This window comes from Anser brachyrhynchus (assembly GCF_964034855.1).
Source record: "Anser brachyrhynchus genome assembly, chromosome: 7".
Taxonomy (NCBI): Eukaryota; Metazoa; Chordata; class Aves; order Anseriformes; family Anatidae; genus Anser; species Anser brachyrhynchus.
Genome location: NC_137701.1, coordinates 23,712,740 through 23,727,059, shown reverse-complemented (window position 1 = coordinate 23,727,059; position 14,320 = coordinate 23,712,740). Strand labels below are relative to the sequence as shown.

Sequence of the window (14,320 nt, the reverse complement as noted above, 5' to 3'; positions counted from 1 at the left end):
GCTCTTGGTCACATTCTGACTTTACACAAGCCTTGTAGGGCCAAGCATCTTTAACCGTTCTTGATAAAAACAAGTCAACATTTGTAATCAGCTATTAACTGGCAATCTGGTCCAGTCTGAGAATGATAAATGATTTGTATATTCTCATTCCTTTAAATTAAAAATATGACATGTCACAGTGCACAGTACACTAAATTAACTCTGTGTAGAAATGAACCACATAAAATAGCTACCCTGAATACAACACTATATCTGTCACATGCAGAAGTGATTGCAATTATGCTGCCAGTGTGTGAATCTCTCATTGACCTCTGGAGAAGCAGGAATGTATTTGAATCTGAGTTAAAAATAAAAAACACACTTAAATTAGAAAAAAAAAAAGTAAAAAGACTGAATCAGAAATCCTTACTATACTTAATGCATGTGCTAAGTATAAACTCTTTTGCATCACCAAAATAATTGATTGTATGGGCAACCAGCCTTGGAAATGTAAGCACAGAACTGCTGTTGTACACCCTTAAGATACTTTTATCTGTCGCATGGTAAGAGAGTAAAAGACAGCTTCTTTTAAATAGTGAGTGAAGCAGGTTTTATAGATGAACTTTTTAACACCACACTAGGATGAGTAAAAATAAAAGCCATCATGAAACAAACAGATTTGAAAGTGTCAAATATGCAAGTGGGGGGGAGAAAAAATATTTTAATAAAATTAAAAATATCGTCAGTGCTGTTTTAGTCAGTGGAAGTATATTTAATGAAGCTTATCAACACCTTCAAACAGCAGTTGAATTCATCATTAATAATATTAATTAAATACGCTTTAATTGTCACATTGTGTTTGTTTAGCAGTCCTTGTCTCTATATAAAGAACTGAAAGAAAACAAGGAATGAGTTACAGATCTGAATACTCTGGCAGGCCACCAAGCTGGGGTGATTTAACCAGTGAGATCATGTCTCAGTTATCTTTTCTAATATGCTCAGATGGAATCACATCCCTACGTGATGAGTATTTGGGGGGAGCACTGCTTAAAGCCATGCGTCTGACAACACCAGAATGCCACAAAACCTAAAGCATACCCCACACTCTGTTGCTGACACACGGTGCTCCATTTGTTAGGGTCCTGCTCTGGCAGGGTGCTGAATGCCATCAGCGCTGGCAGCTGGATGTGCTGAGCTCCTGTCAGGAGGCAGTCAGCACATGGGGATATTGATTGTGGTGGTGTTTGCCTGCATCAGCCTAAAGGAAAGATTGGTATTAACCCTTAAAGGAAATAGAAGATTTCTATCTCACTAACCTGGACGAAAGAGCATAAGGAAGCCTGCTCTAAGGAACCTGCTTTGGTAGGGGGGTTGGACCTGATGATCTTTTGAGGTCCCTTCCAACCCCTTCAATTCTGTGATTCTGTGATTCTGTGAATATCAGTTAGGAAATATATCCATCATTACTCGAAGAAACAAAATAAAAAGTGGCAGAAGAGAAATGGAGAAGTGCTGTTTTTTGCCATGTAAGTGCTATCTTTTACTGTGTTACCTATGTAAGGAGATGTTGGCAACGAACTTTTTCTACCAAAATGAGAAAGTGTTTCAGTAGTGTTGTCTCACTACTAAAAGCACTACAAGAATTCCACACGATGTGAAAAATATTTCTCTCTTGGAAGATCTGTTTTCTGCACATCTCTAATGATGGAAACGAAGTGCTGAATAATGTATGTCAGGGATGCCTTAATTGTTTGCCAATGGCAGTTGCGTTTATCTCCTAGTGTAAGACAACTGATGAACTGCTTCTAAAACTTACAAGAACTCCATTGCAATTATCTTTAGCATCAAGCTGTTCAAATGATTGGTGATGATCCAAATGATGATCTGTGGTAAAGTAAGCATTAGAAGATCTGTTTTCTGAACTCAAACACATTTGTATGAAAAACAGGCAGGTGCCTAACAGGCCAGGCAGATTGGCCTGTACGAGAAAACATATATACCACATATAGTTACTCACAATATAATGGGTATCAGCATAGGATTTATACCATGTAACACATTAGTAATGACATTTGTAAAAGGTCTTGTGGCAAATAATATCTAGCTGGCAATTTCAGCTATTTTTAATGTACAACATACACAAGATTTCCTAATGCATGCATAAGTATACCTAAGTTATGTCAAATTTAATGTATAAAACTTGAAATAATGTTGAGCATTCAAGCAAGAGGAGTCTATAAAAGTAGCACAGAATGCCAATTAGTATAATAAAAGATGTGGAAAATACCTACACTCACTGAATTAAGAAAAAAAAAAAAAAGAAAAATATGGCAACTCACTCATTAGTTATCCAAACTTTCAAGAGGATGTAGCTGAAACACCCTCCCTCAAGGACATCAGCAGTCCATCTGAATACTCAGAAAAATGAGTAAATGTATCAGGATACCAGCTGGCTCAGTGGGGAACTCATGACTGCTCTCCAGTGCAAAAAGAACATACAAAGGAGAAGGAAGCAGGGGAAGTCTACAGAGGAGGAATATAGAAGCATTGCTCAGGCATGCTGAGATGGTCTTGGAAAAGGAAAAGCTGAGCTAGAAACTCTAGGGATATCAGGGGCAGCAAAAAGAGCTTCTGTTGCTAGCTGTGTTAGCAGAAAAAGAATAAACAAGTATAATGTGAGTCTGCTGCTGAGCAGGGAGGGTGATTTATTGATAGTGGCTGCAGATAAGGCTGATGTACTTAATATATTCACTGCCCCAGTGTTGTCCCCAGCTTTGGGACTACACCAGTGTGGGAGACATTTGTGCCATGAGACATAGTTCAAAGATGGGAGGAACTACTGATGAAAGAGGACTGTCTCTGGGATCTCTTGAGAAATCAGTCTAGTCATGTCCAGGCTAACAGCATGCAGGGTTGGACCATCAGGCACACGGCCAGTAGATAGCAGAAACAGATTCCTCCCCTTTCCTCAGACTCATTAGATCATACTAAGAACAGTGTGTCCAGCTTTGGACCCCTAGTAAAGAGTGCTACAGAATGCTTCCTGAAAGCAAACAGCTGAGTGATTGCTATTTAAAGACTCCCATGTGAAACAAAGCATTACATGTTATACAGATTGAGCCAGTTTCTAAAAAGTGAACTACAAACAAACTGTGAGATCCAAGAGAGGAAAAGGTTACAATCCAGACTACATTATGAGAATATCCCTGGTTAATATATCAAGTTTAGAGATGAGGTAGCTGGATCTGAACAAATGTACTCTATCCTGCAGAGATGTCCATTGTCCCATTGGTAAATTTATGTAACTCTCACAAGTATACAGGATGGTGTAGGAGAGACTCCATTATACACACCTGTAAAAGTTGAATCAAACTAGAGTCTGATGAAATTTCAGTTATTTTAATGGATTGTTTGGAGAGGGAGTTGTTTGTTTTGGGAAGGAAATAAACCTTTGTTAATTTTATGATACATGAATCATCAGTTAAAGACAGTAATACTTGGATAAGATGAAGTTTTGCTTTCTTTTATTGATGCGTAAGAATGATTCATAGGCTCTGTATGACTGATTCATGATTCCCCTGAATAAGTGCTACAACTATCACAACGAAGTCCAACGTGAAAGTTGCAAAAAATTTTTTCACAAAAATGTGAGCTTAGCAGTCACTGAACTTTCTTAAGCAAGCCTCCTACATTTTTTTTTTTTGTCATTTATTTGGCAGTTCTAGTTTCTGTATTAAATTTGGAAACCCTGATGTCTCTGCTTGATACAGGGTTTACATGAGGAAAAGATGAACAGGACTTGATTCCACCTTTGGTTTCCCTGTGGAAAGAGTAGAAAACACTTTGGCCCCTTCTTCAGTTGAGAACAACCCCAGCTGTCTCTAACCTCATTCCTGCACTTGAAGATCATTACAGTATGTATCCTCTCTAGGAGAAGATGTCATTTATCTATAAATTCTCATTTTACACACAGGACAGAGACATGTCAACAAGCGAATCATCCCTAGGATGTCTCTTTCTCAGACCTGGCCTGTGGCCTGAAATACTGCCTTAAGAATTATCCCTATTCAATGCAATTCCTAATAAAGATTGTTTTTCAGAACTATCCCCTGCTTCATATCTTTTCTCATTCTGGCTCTTCGTATTCATTTCTTGAACTCGGGCAATTGGGTGTTGGTTGTTTTTTGTTTTGTTTTGTTTTGTTTTGGTAGTGGTTTGTTTCTTTGTTTGTTTTGATGCATTTATTTTTATATACACATTCTTATTTATACTGGAGATTATTATAAGAATATATTTATATTCTTATAAATACTACAATACCACCTTGGTGTACTGTCTTAGAAAAGAGAGGGGGACAGTGCAAAAATTCAGTAGAGAATGACAGTTTGGAACTATAAGCTTTTCAAGAATAATCATCCTCTTTCAAGGTAACAGGCACTTCATTAGTCAGCTCATTAGGAGTCACTTTAATTCGCTGTTCAGTTAAGACTTCCCATGATTTAGCATTTACTAAGAATGTTGCTTTATTTCTAAAACTGTGTGAACTATAAAATATCATTTTTTGATGGGGCAGGGAGTAATTTTGGCAGTTCCTAAAAGCTGTTAAATGTCATGAGAGGGAAACCTGTCCTTACATAATATATATATATATGACACAATAATTACAATTTAAAATCTAATCTTAAATTTGCATTGACATTAAAAGTTTATGTTAGTCATTTCTCTTGCAGTACTTGTATCTCAGTGTGACCTTCATACCTTTGATATGTGACGCCTGATATTTTAGGACCTGTGGCAAAAAATAGTTTGGATAATATACTTTCCAGGTAACAATTAAGGTGAAAGATATAGATTTTTTCCTCTATCATTTCATCTCAGTTGATATATTTTTTTGAATTCATCAGCAAGTGGAAATAAAGTGTTTTATTCATAAGTTTTTATTTACAGGAAAATGATCTCAAGGAAAATGGATTAATACCAAAATATTACTTAAAAAGGAATCAATTTACTTTGTTCCCATGGAGCAGGGATAATAACTCTTGCACATAACAATGTGAGAGAAATCATGTTTGAAAGAAAAGCATCCACACAGAATATATTTATCTGGCTAATAATTTTGTTTTGCATATGTTGGGTTCTGCAGAGACAGTAACACTATTGGCAATTCAGCTGCCACGGGATCTGATTCTTTATAAATGAAGTCAAAAAACAACCAGAAAAGAATGTGAATAGACCTGCATGGTCCACCAATAACACTTCTTCAGCTGGTACATTCTTGGTTTGTGTACTTGTTTTTACAAAATAGAATCGCATACCTGTCTGCTAGGGAGTTATCTGTGGACCACACAGAAACCTCGTCTCCACTCTAAAACAGTAACCAGAGAAGGAGGATGCTACCTGCACCTAGCACCTGAACTAAAAACACCACACATGGCAGACACTAATTCTGTATGTAGCTGGGGCAGAAGTTATTAGTTTTTAATTAACTTTTTAGTATTTGAGAGCAGCTCTTTAGACCCCATTTCTGCTTATAGCATGAGAGAATGGATTTCCTGGTTTGGGGACAGAGAGAAACTATGTCTTTATACAGCTTTATGGCCACCCAAAAACAGTGCTCAAACTCTACTCTATCCCTCTTCAAAACTTTTCTTTGAGAATCTGTGATTAAAAGCAGTAAAGCCACTTCTGTGCCACCTCATATTCTTGTTGCCATAGGCAATCAGTGTAACTTACAGAAGCACTAATGATCCTCTAAACTGTGGACCAACACAGACTGGGTCAGGATTGACGTTATACATAGGGTGTCTTTTCACACCAGTTTGTGAGCTGCTCCATTAATCCACAGGCATGGCTCAGATATTGATTTATAGATACCTGGTTTTGTACTTCAGGGCTGTTATTCTCTCACATAACATGGTATGTTGTCTAAGGGATACAAATGGGCTTCAGAAATAATCCTTTTGGGAAGTGTCATTTCTGTTTGATGGACTTTGGTGTTGATTCTTGGTATGCTTTATCAAGCAAAAATGATGTTAGGCATTTACTATGAAAAAAAAGGATCACATTTTCCTTTCTTTTATTATCATTATTAAAAATGACCTGCACTTAAGGATTCCTTCCATTCTCATTTGTAAACTGAAAGCATTTTTTCAAGCAAGTAGACAGAGCAGCAGCAGTGTTTTACCTTAAATACCGTGACAATAGGATTTATGGACTCTGAGACTTATAGTCTTCTGAAACTACAAAAAGAAAAGCTTTCCTGTACAATAGCCATAAACATGCAAAATACTAATGAGATTATCCAGCTTTTTTTTTTTCCAGAGAGGAAGGAGTAAAGCAGATTGGCACAAATGAGTTTTGAAAGGAGGAAATTTGCAAGCTATTTTCAGAGAGACACTTGCATTGATTTCAATGAAAAGCAGCAGAGAATGCTCTTAAGAAATAAATATTCTTACAAAGGCACAGTCTCCAAAGTCTGAGAACAGCTGGGAATAAGTGCTTTAAAACATGTGTGTTAGTGATGAAGCATATTTACATGATGATTAACTGTTTTTCAAACAACCTAGGTTTAAGAAGAAGAAAAAAAGTAATAAATATCTATCCTTGGTCTGAAGTCATCTTTGCCCCTTATCCTGTGGATTAAAGTGTAGGCATGTTTTGTCTATCTTTTAATTTTTTTTTTCCTATATCTTACTTTGTATGTAGAAACTCAAATCCAGCTGATACTACTTGTCAGTGGTATAATATGTCCCCACCAGCTGTGGGCTTACACCTAAAGACCAGGATTTTTAGTGTTGCAAAAATTAAATGTAGCAGTTTAATTCTGTGAAAGCTGTAGGTACACAAGCCAAGTCCTGTATTTGTAAGCATTGCTATCTAGCTCTCAGGTCATTAGGAGTGATTCTAGGTGCAGAAACAAGCAGTTACAGTCTAGTCCCATGTATTTGCTTTAAAGAGGCCAACAATTCACAATCTGATAATGTTAAGGATTAGTGTAGTTGGGTATTGTAATAATTTCACAGTATCTGAAGGAAACTGTTGTGTTTTTCTGAGCTGAACATTTAGGCATGACTTTGTTTTCTACTGCAGTCTCGTGGCAAATCAGGAATTTAAATGAGGTCATGTCAGAATATAAAAGAAATTATTTTTATTGACTATGTGATACTAAGAAAAAACAAGAATGGGAAAGCAAAAATTTTCAGTAAGCAGGGAAGTACTGAAGGCAGCTCTGATTTCTGGCCTAAGCTTTCTTGTTGTAATTTCCACTTAATTATCAGCAAAGATATAGTTAACAATGTTGACATTTAATTACCATTTTTAGGTTTTGATGATATATCTCTTCTTTGTTAACAATGAAGCTGGAATATATTCTTTTTTCTTTTTTTTTTTTCCCTCTGGATAACACTACATATAATAACATGTACTATAATAGGGGGCAGTGTCAAGAGTAGGTATAATGAAATCTGTAACTAGAGTGTGGTTTATGAAACAGAAAAAGACAACAAGATCTCCCCTTTATAATATCTACTTTGACTTTTTTTTTGACTACATTTTGGTATTCTTTGTGGTGATGTTTACTGATAAGATTTCACTGGGATTACAGAATGAAAAAAATTAAGAAAAGCAGAAATGAAAAAAAGCTGTATTATACCAGGAGGTTAGTGAGGGATCTTAAATGGGGCATTTATGGAAATATTGGAGGTCCAAAAGCTTCTTGTGACTAGCAATGGCTGGAATTCTGCTTTTGAAATGACATTTTAATTAAATTTCTAAAAGATTATTCAAATATGTATGTGATTTTCTTTAAAAAAACAAAACAAAACAAAAAAATACCAGTATACTATACTGAAAAATTCGAAGTATACAAAATTATAAAACCAGTACTTCTCACCTCGAATGTGAACTTTCAGCTACGTAGACTATGAAAGCAGCTGTAACTATCAAGCCTACAGCCCCACCGCCACTGTCATGCATCTGCTCTGCCTTGATCTTGGTTCTCAGCTACAGTTCTGATTGCTTTTGAGATATATGGTGTCCAGAGTGAGTTAGCAATTTCCACAGTCAGCTTGGTCTTGGTTAATGTGCTTCCCATGCTGCTAGATTAAACTCTTTCATACTTGGTTGGGAAGCTGGGAACAGTATGGACTGTCTAGCATATAAACTGAGTCATACACTAAGTCAAATATGTAAGGAACACTTCAAAACTGGACTTAAAACCACTAAGGTAAAATCCTCCATACCACTATTCTTTTTACATTGCATAAAACCAAAGAGATCAGTACCAACGTCAACATTGGTACTATTCAAAGTGAGACATTCTGAAGTTTGTATAACACCAAGTATGCATAAGGGTGCTGTTAGGAAAACAGTTACTCTATTCCCATGTCTCCAGCAAGGTCTGATTTGCTCCCTACACCTCTTTCTTTATAATATGTGATCAAGTTCTGTTGAGAAAAGAATTAATCAATAACACAAATCAGGAGTATGGAAAAACTCTCTTATTAGAATGTGACATTTGAAAGGACACAAATTGAACATAGAAAGAGGACACAATAAGATTATGTGAAACCACACCAAAAAAAAAAAACCACCACAGACTAGCAGCTCTTCTTGTCTCATACACCAAAAATAAAATAGCTTTCACTAAAACTGAGAAGAGTATATTCAAAGCAGATAAAAACTTCATTAGGCAATGCCTAATTAAAAGATTAAACTCCACTCTGTAGAATATTATTATTTTAAACAGTCTAGAAAAAATCTAATTTTGAATATGTGTATCATATCATAACCTTATAGTGCTATTTGACTCCAAAATGTGACACCTTTCTTACTACTATGGGACTCTATTTTCTACAGCCAGCAACCATTAATTCTTTGTAGCTCAAGCAAGGGAAATCTGTCCCTTGATTAGTATAAGTTCACCCTGTGACTTTCTGAATCCTGCCATAAACCTGTGCTATGAAAGTCCAGTGCAAGAAGAGTTCCCCCTAGACACTGTACTGAGATGAAATACTCTTCCTGATTCATTAGCCTGCAGGTTTTTTTTTATTTGTGCCATAGAAGAACTTAAAACTGTCAGAAGAGATTTTTCCAAACCCTGTAAGATTTCTTTTTCTATTAAAGATGCAGTTGCTGTAGTAATAGTAGTTGTATTCTTATTTGTTAAAATTAGATGTATCTAAGCATACCGTTAACCCTGATACAAAGAGAATAATTTTAAAGACAGTTTAATTTTTGTTCCTTTTTAGTTAGGTAATGTCTTTCCTTAGTAGGAATACACGAAAAGGGGAAAAAAAAATTTCAAGTCCTCCTCCTTATTGAAAATAAATTCATCTTAACTTGAGAAGAGAAAAATAATTTATGAGAAAACAAAGTAATTGAAAAATATGGTTGAAATTGGTCCATACGTAAGCCTACTCAATATTTCTGAAAGCTGATTAAATCATTAGGTATCCTATGTGAAAAGTGAGCAAGAAGTGACCCACAGTTCTGGGCAGGCACAGAAGCCATAGCTAGACCGGGATGGGTGATTGCTGAGTTGTCAGTTTGCTGCTTATGAGGCTCCCTGCCACAAAACCAGCAATGCTGAATGGGACAGGCAATAGTTTTGTCTTCTCAGGGCAAGTATTAAAACCTACATTACTCTACGGACACAACAGAAGAGCATCTATTTCTAATAGTTCAACACCTTCATAAATACTCTGGATTTGTTCCAAGAAATTTTATTTTTAAGAATGTTTGCAAAAAAACAAAAAAACAAAAAAACTTGCATTAAGACAGGGTTATTTTAGACAGGGTTTTGATGAAGGGGAAAAATGTTCTTTATCAAAATGCAGTAGCAGGTTATTACAGATTGACTTGATTCATTCACCTTTCACATCAGCCATGGCTAACACATCGAATCTACAGTCAAAACTGCACTGTCTTACCCTCTTGTCAGAGTTAATCTAAGGGGACTTGACATACATGCAAGGTTCTTCGGTTTTGGTTGTATTTTTTAATTGATTGGTAGGTTCACAGCATTTATGGAACACAAAAAGGTGATAAAAGGCCTGTGCTGGCCGAAGGCTAGATGGTGAACTTCTACATTGAGTCCTGATCTTTATATTTGAGAACACTTAGTACCATTTTCACTTGGTCAATATGTTTACGTTTTTAAAAATTTTATTTTCTTATCCTCGAAAAAGAGCTTAAAAGGCCTTAAAAATGTTAGCTTGGAACCTTAATGTGTTTTAAGAATACAATTATATTTAATTTGCAGTTAGTTGCAGCAAATTTCATTTCTCAAACTAGGTAAGTGGCAAGTAATTTGAGAAGTTTATAAGCACCCTGCAAATAATTGCTTAATCTTATATTTGCTCAACCCTATATCCTTCTGTAGTGCATCTAGAATATCTGCTGTTTATAGTATAAGCATAAATGATGTCCTTCTGTCTAACAGGTATACGTTATAAGCATAAACATTTAAAACAGAGTAAGAAGTAACAAAGTATTCAGTGGAATACAGTCCTTTCTTATCCTTTATTATATATCCATTCTCAGTCCCAAAATAATTATACTTTTTATGTCAAAAGCTTTACAGCTTTACCACCTCAAGCAATATTTTACAGCTGTCAAGAATGATTTATGCAATAATGACTTAAACTGAAAAATGGAGTCCTCAAAGGAAGAGCTGTCAAACATTTTCACCACAAACAACTTTATTAAAATAAGAATTGATATTCTGTATATATAATATCTTACCTTTAACTATAATACAGATCATATAGCTATATAACTTGTGGAAATTAAGTTGTGAGACAGTGAGGAACACTCTATAGAGTTACTTTGATATCAGAATATAATTTTTGAATTAAGCAGATGTAATGCCTTATGAGAAAGACTTAAAAAAAAATGTTTGAAAGGAATATTTCTTGTCATTTATCTGCATTTAATTGCATGCTATTTATTTATTTATTTATTTTTAATTAAAGTGCTATTTACGTAAAAAAAAAAAAAGTAGAATTCTTTGAGTCCTTAATCCCGTAAGTAGTTCCAGTGAGAGCTTCTTTTGTGATGACAACCTATGAATTTGGACTGCTAGTTCTGGCATCCATCTATTCCTATTAACTGTTTTTCTCAGTAGTTGTTAATTCTTTTAATAGCTATGTAATTGTTTACTGTGGCTCTACTCTAACAGGACAGAGGGTTAGAATAATCTGAATAGTCTAGATTGTGCAAATAACCTTCTAAAAAGAAAAATGAGTGAGAAGAAATTCAAACCAAATGTAGTCTATCAATCTCATTCTGATAGAAATACTGTAGTAAGGCTGTTAGCTGCAAATGTTAAAAACTTCCATAAGTATGGGAAGTCAACGTGGTTGGGACAGGGCCTGCTGGTTGTGTAAGTAATGCTGCCATTCCAACTTCATGCCACTGAAACAATTATACGAAGCTCTCACAGATATTCTCCCTGTCTCCTCTACTCCCTCCTCATTCTGCACAGAGCTAAGGGAAATATGCCTAGTATAGGTAATACATTTATAAAACTGTAATATATTGAATTTCCATTCTCCTTTGACCGTTCTGTCTTGCCTTCCATATTTAAAGCAGTGTTGATTCAAACAGCTGCCATTTTCTGAAGATCAGCCTGCCTCAAAAAATTTTCCATTCTTCTGCCCCCTTCTCTTAACATGTGTGATCTAGCCTAAAAATTAAAGCAACAAACAGGAACATTCAGTCTATCATCATGAAGATGTTTAAAACTCAAAGTCTTGCTTTTTTTTTTTTTTTTAATCTAGAAAAGTAGGCTATAGACCAGTAGAGAACTGTAGAATCCTAACATCTAGTGTATATGCAATATTGTTTTTCTAATGCAAGAAGTTCCTTTTAAGTTGAAGTTTCAACCTGCCTCATTTTAAAACTATGTGAGGTGGCATTTATAATCTAAAAGGAGAATAATTAGTTATACAGTGATTCTCTTTCTGCTATCTGCATTGCTGGACTTCTGATTACAAACTAGCTTTACAAGTGAGAGGATATATGTTCCCACTGACAATTTCTTTATTTGTTGTACTAAAAGAATTTTAATGCAAACAGTAGTTTATATAGAGTAAGTGAGAATGTGATAGGGAATAAGCTTTTATTTGCATTTCACTGGGCATTTATTGAGGACTCTGTAATATGGTCTTCAGAAACGTCTGTCTGCAGAACCTTAAGCCGTTGACAACTTCATGAGCTGCCATTCTCCACTGTATGCTTAAGTATTATGTAAAGCACACCACACAATGGGTGGCTATGAAATATATATGTATATAATGTTAAATCAAACTTTCAAGCAGAGGGCAGTTCATTAAAGTAACTTGGGTTACTCACATAGAAAAAATTAAAGTTCTAATTGTGTTGGTATTGAGCTCTTAAAGAATTCTCATATTCACTCACACTACACGATACAAAATAAACAACTAACCAGGCACTAAAGTCTCAAATGTTTAGAAAATTATTTAAATTTATTCTGCTTCAGAACCCAGAGAAAGTCCTTATTAGCTGTCACTACTCTGTATATAGTTCTATATAAAACACATTTCCAAATTTTAGATGAAAAGCGAAGTATATCTCTTTGGCAATTTAGAATAACTATTGAATATGTTTACTGAAATTTATTATATCAATCATACAAGTAGCTTAAATTTTGTAATACCACACAAACTTCAGAACCTTTTCTCACATTTTTTAAAGAAATTTAACATTATGTGGAATGAAACAAAAAAGTCTGATCGAGTTGTCTGGGAGTTATAAACTTGAGTGTCAGACCTATCTTGTATTTTGTCAATATTTGCCTATAATCAGTGACTCAAAATTTTAAATATTTAAATTTTTAAAAGTCACCTGTTGTTAGTTTAAATTTTGCAGTGTATATAGTGCATGATAAGTAATTTTGACCAGTATATTTTTCAGATATTCAACACACATTTGTCTAGAAATATTGTTCGTAGCTTTTGAAATTCCTTCACCTTTGAACATATAGTCTAGTACTCTTTCAATTTAAGGAAACTATTCACAGCAGGGAAGTTACTGAAAACCTTTTATGCCTGACAGTGTTTACACTGAATAATCCGTAACTGTCATTTATAATGTACTTCAAAATTCAAAACTATTTACACAGGATATAGCAATTTTTGTGGTCAGTTTTGCTTTGGCCTCAAATAGATTATGATGTGTTGCATGATGCCAGGATTAAGCATTTTAGAAAAATACTTATTTAGGGTAACTGATAGATAGCTATGTAGTAGTTAAGATAGTTAAAGTGCCTTTCCTACCTCCCATTATCGTGGGAGACTGAAGCGCTTTTAAATAACCAGATCTCAAAACAGTGCTCCAGGCTTGTGGCTGTGAAAGTTAGCAATGACATTCTCCTTTTGCAATATTATTTTTAACACACGCCAAGTTAACGCAAACACAGGCTAGATGTGTACAGACACAGTGTCAGGTCTCCTGATAAATCTATGTTTAAGGCACAACTACAACAACCAGTCTTGAACAAAATCTACTCCAGTCCACCAAACCAGGTCTAAGAACAAAGGACTGTAATGAGAATGTGCTAAGAAGAATATTAAATATTGGTAGTGTGGGTAGAATGCTTGGCCTGAGTCCTATCTGAATTACACTAGCTTAAGCTAAATATAATATTAAGTTTCTCCAAGATAACAACAGAATTACTAAGAACAGGGTTTAACTCTGTGACTTTAAAATGACAGAGCATCCACTGCATGTGATTCTAAAATTGATGCAAACAACACACTGGCACTTCTCCAGAACTAATTTAAGCTCAGCATTTGAATATGAATTTCCTTTTCCTTCTCCCAAGAGTATATATACAGCATGTGATGGAATAAGGTACACCACATATTCATAATTTGGATTTGTTTGAGAGACAGGTGTTTCTGTAAATAACACTAGGTAATCAAAAATAAAAAATAAAAAAAATCCAACGTAACTATTAGGTATCATAATTAGATTTCATGTATGTTTTAATCTACAAAAACAGTCGCTTATTTACTTTATGCTCTCTTAATAGGAAAAAAAGCATCAGAAGTGCAGATTTAACCACTCTTTCTTATACCAGCAATAGTGTTAAAAGATTATACCGAATCTTCACTGTAAAACAGGGATACTCTTCATAGTTTAACCATCCCATATTTGTTACTGTGACAACATAATTCTAGGACAACTTTTGTGATTCAAATATAGATACTCCACAGTATCTCATATCTGAGAAGGATTTTCCCCTTTCTTTATAAGGCAATACTGTCTTCATAATGGGCCAATTTTTGCTGCTTTCAATCCCCTTGTGCTTTATCCA

General features: G+C 35.0%; 1 protein-coding gene across 8 annotated transcripts in view; it reads right to left on the bottom strand.

Moving 5' to 3' along the window:
* The window catches only part of KCNH7 (potassium voltage-gated channel subfamily H member 7), a 224,575-nt gene that overhangs the window by 204,855 nt on the left and 5,400 nt on the right, over nt 1–14,320 (bottom strand). The window lies entirely within an intron of this gene.